Raw genomic sequence first — 6,129 nt, 5'->3', positions numbered from 1 at the left:
TGGGAGGAAAGGGCCCAGGCCCTTTAAAGGAAAACATAGCTATTAATTTTTTAAAGGTTTATTTATTTATGCATACAAGAACTGGGGTACAAGCCAAAGGTTGGGGTGGGTGGGTGAGAGGAATTACCAGAGACCAGAGATAGAGTGGGGAGCAGAACAGGCAGATCTACTGAAACACGCTGCTGAGGGGAGCAGCGGGGAGACAGAAGAGGTCTGTCTCGCCTTGTGGGTCACTCCCTGGCCGGGGATTGAACTCATGCCTTAGTGGTTGGCGACAGCTTCAGAGTGCTGAGACTTTGCGCCACCAGGGAGGCCCGGCTATTAATTGTATTTCCTGTGTTTGGCTCAGTGAGCCCCTTCTCACCTGTGGTGTTGAACCTGAAACTTCTAGATCTCAGAGAGCCTGGTGAGTGGAGCTTGCTGAGGCCCTCCCCCAACTCTTGCGCCCCTTTCACCTAACGGTTGAAACCACAGTGGTCTAAAAGCCAGGTGGAGCCGCGCACGTTCTTCCAGAAAGCTGTCGTGGAGACGGGAGTGCTCGAAGACAGTCTCTCATGTTCCAGATAGCACCGAGGATTTTCATGCCTTGTCCGCAGTGCTTTCCAAGGTCTCTTCCCCTCCGCAGGCGATGGAGCCCCCAAATGTGTCTGCTGTCACTGAGTTTCAGCTGCTGGGGTTCCAGAACCTTCTCGAGTGGCAGTCCCTGCTGTTTGCCATCTTTCTGTTCATCTACGTGCTGACGGTGGTGGGGAACGTCGTCATCATCGCCGTGGCGAGCCATGACCGGCGGCTGCACACGCCCATGTACACGTTCCTCAAGCACCTGTCCTTCCTGGAGGTCTGGGACACCTCCACCGTCGTGCCGCCGCTGCTCGCCGGCCTGCTGTCCGGGGCCGGGCCATCTCCTTCCCGGCCTGCATGGCCCAGCTCTACTTCTTTGTGTTTTTCGGGGCCACGGAGTGCTTCCTCCTGGCCACGATGGCCTATGACCGCTACCTGGCCGTCTGCAGCCCCCTGCACTACCCCCTCCTGATGCGCCCCAGACCTGCGCCAAGCTGGTGGCCGTCTCCTGGGTGACCGGGGTGGGCACGGGGTCCTGCCCTGCCTGATGATCTTCAGGCTGGACTTCTGTGGCCCCAACCGGATCAACCACTTCTTCTGCGACCTGCCCCTCCATGCGGCTCTCCTGCTCCCGCGTCTACCTCACCGAGATGGTCATCTTCGCCCTGTCCATCGCCGGCTGCGCGTGTGCCTCCTCCCCACCCTCGTGTCCCACGTCTTCATCGTGGCCGCCATCGTAAGGATCCCCTCCGCCTCCGGCCATGCGAAGACCTTCTCCACGGCGGCTCCCACCTGGCCGTGGTCACCATCTACTCCAGGACCATGATCTCCATGTATGTGCGCCCCAATGCCCACCTGTCCCCTGAAATCAAGATCATTTCCGTCTTCTACACCGTGGTCACCCCACTGCCGAACCCAGACATCTACCGTTTGAGGAACAAAGACTTCCAAGAGGCCGTGAGGAAAGTCATGACGAGGAGGGGCCGCATCTGCGGCCTCAGAGCGCAGGGCAGCTTCTTGCTCAGGTGCGGCCAGTCGGTGGGGCCAGGCGCGGCCCAGTGCGGTCGGGCCCTCGGCGGGCGCTGCCCCGGCTGCCCGCAGGTGGGCTGGCTGCTCCCCGCCCCTCCTGCCCGCCGGCCACACGCTGCGGCCCCTGCCGGCCCTGCTGTCCTTGCTCTGCCCTCCGGGGTCCCGCCCTGTGGCCGCGGGCTCCGCACGTCCTGTCCCCGCGCACGGCCGGCCCGAGCTCGTGGGGCCCGAGGACAGAAGCCGCCCGGGGGCCCGCGCGGGGTGTCCCGGCGTCGCCCCGGCCCGCGGCAGGCGGCGCAGGGGCGCTTCCAAACGCCAGACTGGTCTGCAGAGACTCAGATCCCGGGTGTGTGTTGAATGGAATCTTAGGAAAAGCAGTCACGGCGGAAGGAGAGGGCGGGGCGGGTGAAGGGGCAGAGGCGAGAGATGGACGGGCGGGGGGAGGAGGGAACCGAGGGGAAGGGAGGGGGAGGGCGGGAGGGGCAGGGGGTGGCGGGGGAGGGACAGGCCGCCGTGGCCCGCGTGGCTGCCCCGTGCAGCTGCCGTCCCCGCCGACTCTCTGGACCCGCCGTCGACGCGCCGCTGCTGACCGGCTGCCCCTGCCCCTCCCCGGGTGCCTGTCCCCGCCGGCGTGGGGGCCGGGGCGGGCTGAGGCGTCTCTGCCTCAGTGGCGTCTGTCTCCGGCCTGCAGCGGAGGCCGGCAGTGCCCGCGGCGCGCCCCTGCCCGGCTCCGGCCGCCCGCCGCCCTCCAGCTCGGCCCCGGCCCCAGCGCGGGCCGCGGAGCTGCTCCCGCCTCTCCGGGCCCGCCCCCCCCCACGCCCCCCGCCCCTCCGCCCACCCCCCCCGCCCCTCCGCCCACCCCCCCCCCAGACGAAGTCAGGCCCGGGCGAGGCTTTCGGGCCGGGTGAGCGTGGACCAGAGCAGCGCAGGCGGGCGGCGGGGGACGGGCCGGCGCGAACCCGCCGCCCAGAGGCCGGGGCCCGCCAAGGGGCAGCGCGAGGGCGCACGGGGCGGCGGACGCCCAGGAGCGGCCAGGGCCCCCCGGCCGCCGCTTCCCGCCCGCCGCTCACCGCGGGCGCCGGCCAGACACTGGGGCCTCCGCGGGCCGCTCGGCGAGAGACACCGGCGCCCGCAGCTGCGTGAGTGGTGGGGCGACACCTGCAGCAAGCGACACCCTGAGGCTCCCGGCCCCGGGGCGCCTTCGTGGTCCGGCAGAGAAAGGGCGGGGGCGGAGCCTGCCGCCCGCTGCCCGAGCGCCGCCAGCCCTGCTTATAGACGCTCTCAGGCTGCCCCACCCACACAGCTCATTGGACCGTTTTTCAATCCTGCGGCTGATTGGACCATTTAGCACCAGTCAGCTGGTAGCTCACACCTGATTGGGCCAGCCCACAAGCCAGGAAGCACAGGTTGCATAAAAAGGCGCTGAGGCGCCGGTCGGCTCTGGCCCGGCTGCCCAGACGCCGGGGCCGGGCGTGGGGCGGGGCTTGGTCAGGCTCTTGCGGGCAGTAGCGGGAGGGGTGACCCGCCTCGCCCGGCGGATGCCCAGCGGTGGTCAGCGGCCTGCCAGGCCAGCGCTGTGGGCCTGTCCCTGACCCCCTGCCCTGGCGCCCGCTGTACGGGGAGCAGGCGGGGCTCCCTGCGGACCGAAGAGAGACCTGCGGGCTGAGGCGGGGCTTCCCCGGGTCGGGGTGGCGCTGGGGCTCGGAAATCCTCGGGGTTCCCGGGAACAGGACGCGCCCCTGAGCTAACCTGGGGCCGGGCCAGGGCCTCTCGGGCTTGACTGAGCGCGGGGCCGGGGCGGGCGGCTAGGGGCGGGCGTGGGGGCTCCGGGGGGCGCCATCCTGCGGCAGCCGGGACGCACGGGGCGCTGCTGGGCCGGGAGACGCGTGGGTCCCGAGGAACGGCGCGAAGGCGAAGGCGCCCGCGCGGGCTGCGGGTCGGGCGAGGGGCGCGGCGGGGGCGTCCGGGGTGCCCGAGTCCTCGGCGGAGGGGCGTCCCTGCGCCCGGCGCCCCCGCCGAGCCCGCACCGAGGCCTGAGGACTCGCGGGCGCGGTGCCCGGTTCGGGGTCCCGAGCGGCCCTGCCTGGCGAGCTGCCTGCGCCCGCCCTGGCGCCGCCGTCCGCGTCCCGGGCGCCCGGGGCGCAGCCCTCCGCACCCGCTCTTTGGGGCACGGAGTTCTGCGACACCAGCCCCGTCGCCCGAGCCCGTCCCCCGCGAGGTCCGGCTCCGCGCGGCCGGGGCTGGGGGCGCAGCCCAGGTGGCCAGGGGCGCTGCTTCCCCCTGGGCGCGCCTACCCCGGAGCCGCCGGGAACGCCCCTCCGCCGGCGGGGACCGCGGGGCGAGCCGGGCCTGACCCCCGGGCGGGCGGACGCGCCCCGGGCTCTGCCCTGTCCTCTGCAGTCGGCCCGGCCGAGCCGCGGGCCCGGGAAGTCCTCGGAGGCTCGGACGCGCGCCCGCCCGCCCCTCGGGCTTCTCTGCGGCCCTGGAGGAGGGTCCTCGCCGGCCGGGCCAGACAGTCTGCAGAGCAGACGGACCGAGGGGCCCAAGGAGCCGAACCTACGGGGCGGGGGCGCCTCGGGAAGCACGGTTTTTGAAAAAAGACATTTATTTATTTATTCATGCGCACAAGAGCCCGGGGTGCAGCCAGCGGCGGGGGTGGGGGTGGCGTAGGCGGTGGGGAGACTCCCCAGGACAGCGAGGGGCGGAGCGGGCGGATGGGCTGAGGCTCCGCTGCGGGGCGGCGGGGCCGGAGCGTGGGCTGCCCCTGGGGTCTGCGCCTGGCTGACCCACTTGGCGCCCGCCTGAGCCTCGGCCCAAGCGCCCTCGGCGCTCCCTGCCTCGGAGCCGGACTTGGGGACTCTGGGGCGCGTCCCTTAACGCCCGCCTTGGCGCTGCTTCTCCTGATTTTCCCTGCAACCCCCACCCCTTGCGCGGAGGGGACCCCGCCGCGCCCACCCCGCCTGCGTACAGTCCTCCGGGCGCGTGACCCGCGCGGTGGTGGGGGGTGCGCGGGGAGCGCCAGAGCCCCTCGGAGCGGGGCCCTGGGCCTGGGAACTGAAGCGGTGGGCGGAGCAGATGGCAGCATAGCGGTCAAGGCACATCACCGTGAGCAGGTGCAACTCTGTGGTTGTTGTAAAAACCATCATGAAGACCTGGAGGACACAACATGGGAACAAGATGGAGCTGCTGTGCCTCAGAGAGTTGGCAATGGACTTGGGGACCATGGCTGAGATGAGGCAGAGGTCTGTGAAGGACAGACTCCTCAGGAAGAAGTACATGGGGGTGTGGAGATGCCGGTCCAGGGTGGTGACGAGGACGATGAGCCCGTTCCCCAGCAGGGCGCACAGGTAGACCAGGGAGAAGAGCAGCGTGTGCAAGAAGCCCATGGTCCCCTGGGTGGGGAACCCCTGGAGGACGAATTCTCTCATAGTTGTGAGATTCATCCCCCCGGAGCCATCATCTGTATAAAAAAAAATAAAGAGGAAGAAAACATTGTTAAATCTTCTAATATTGAACATAAGTGGGTTGTCAGCATAGGATAATGATTCAGTCTATCTACCAGGTAGTTACTCCTTCTAGGTCCCATGGCATCTAGTATCCTCATCTGCGTGTGCTGCTGTGTTCAAACTTTCATTTCCATCTCATGTGAAGGGGACATTATCACACTGTCCAAACATGTCCTGAAAATTGGTGAAGGCTTGAAGATTTCCATTGACCCTACAGAACTTTAAGAATTACAGTCTCAAACCTCTCAAAAACCCAACTGACTGTATCTCCCGACTGCCCCACTTTTGCTGCTCCCACCTACTGCCCAGGCCCCAGCATCTCCGCCCAGCACACCTCCCAGAGGTTGTCCAGGGCACAGTCCCAGAGGACACGTGACCATGCCCAGTACCCCCCACCCTAGAGACCCTGTTCCTGCTCCTCCAGCACAGCCCTGGTCAGTGACAGGTGTTCAGGGAGATGGGGTGTGCGGGTCCCTGTTTTCCTGCTCCCCAGGACCCAACACTGTCCTGTAACTGAATGATCTGAGCACAGCATCCCCGTGCGGCGTGTCCTGACGCCTCCTCTATCAGATTCCTACCCCTGTGGCCTCACTGCTGACTCCTGGTCCGTCCCCTTGTCTCGTCATCTCCCTGCACCTGATTCCCCCACATCTGAGGACTCAGAGACCACATTTCCCACAGAGTCTCCTCCTGGGTCACACCCACACGTCCCTCCTGAAGGATGGGCTCATCCACCCCAGGTCCCTCCCTGGCCCTTCTGTCCCCCACAGACTCATGCACATCTGTGCAGGAGGAGGCTGCTCCGGGCCTGAGCCGGACGGTCTGTGCATGTGGCTGACCCTGCCAGTCCCAGGGACCCGGGTCTCCCGGGTGCAGGTTTGTTCCTCACCCAGGCCCGTGGGTGAGTGGGGATGTCTGGACACAGAGCAGCCCTGCCCACTCCACTTCCCCTCCCCAATGTCATCCTCTCCCCCCTCTGTGGGGTGACGGAGGGGAAGGCCCTGGGGAGGCAGGATTTTTAAGGTCACATAGT

At 67.5% G+C, this 6,129-nt stretch overlaps 1 pseudogene; it reads left to right on the top strand.

Annotated features, from left to right (window-relative positions):
* The first annotated feature begins 469 nt into the window (after nucleotides 1-469).
* On the top strand, nucleotides 470-1,947 carry LOC119251154 (olfactory receptor 11L1-like; annotated as a pseudogene).
* Nucleotides 1,948-6,129: the final 4,182 nt, after the last annotated feature.

Source organism: Talpa occidentalis, unplaced genomic scaffold (genome assembly GCF_014898055.3).
Source record: "Talpa occidentalis isolate TD23 unplaced genomic scaffold, MPIMG_talOcc4v2.1 talOcc4.2, whole genome shotgun sequence".
NCBI classification, from domain to species: domain Eukaryota; kingdom Metazoa; phylum Chordata; class Mammalia; order Eulipotyphla; family Talpidae; genus Talpa; species Talpa occidentalis.
This window is presented reverse-complemented; position numbering and strand designations above follow the sequence as displayed.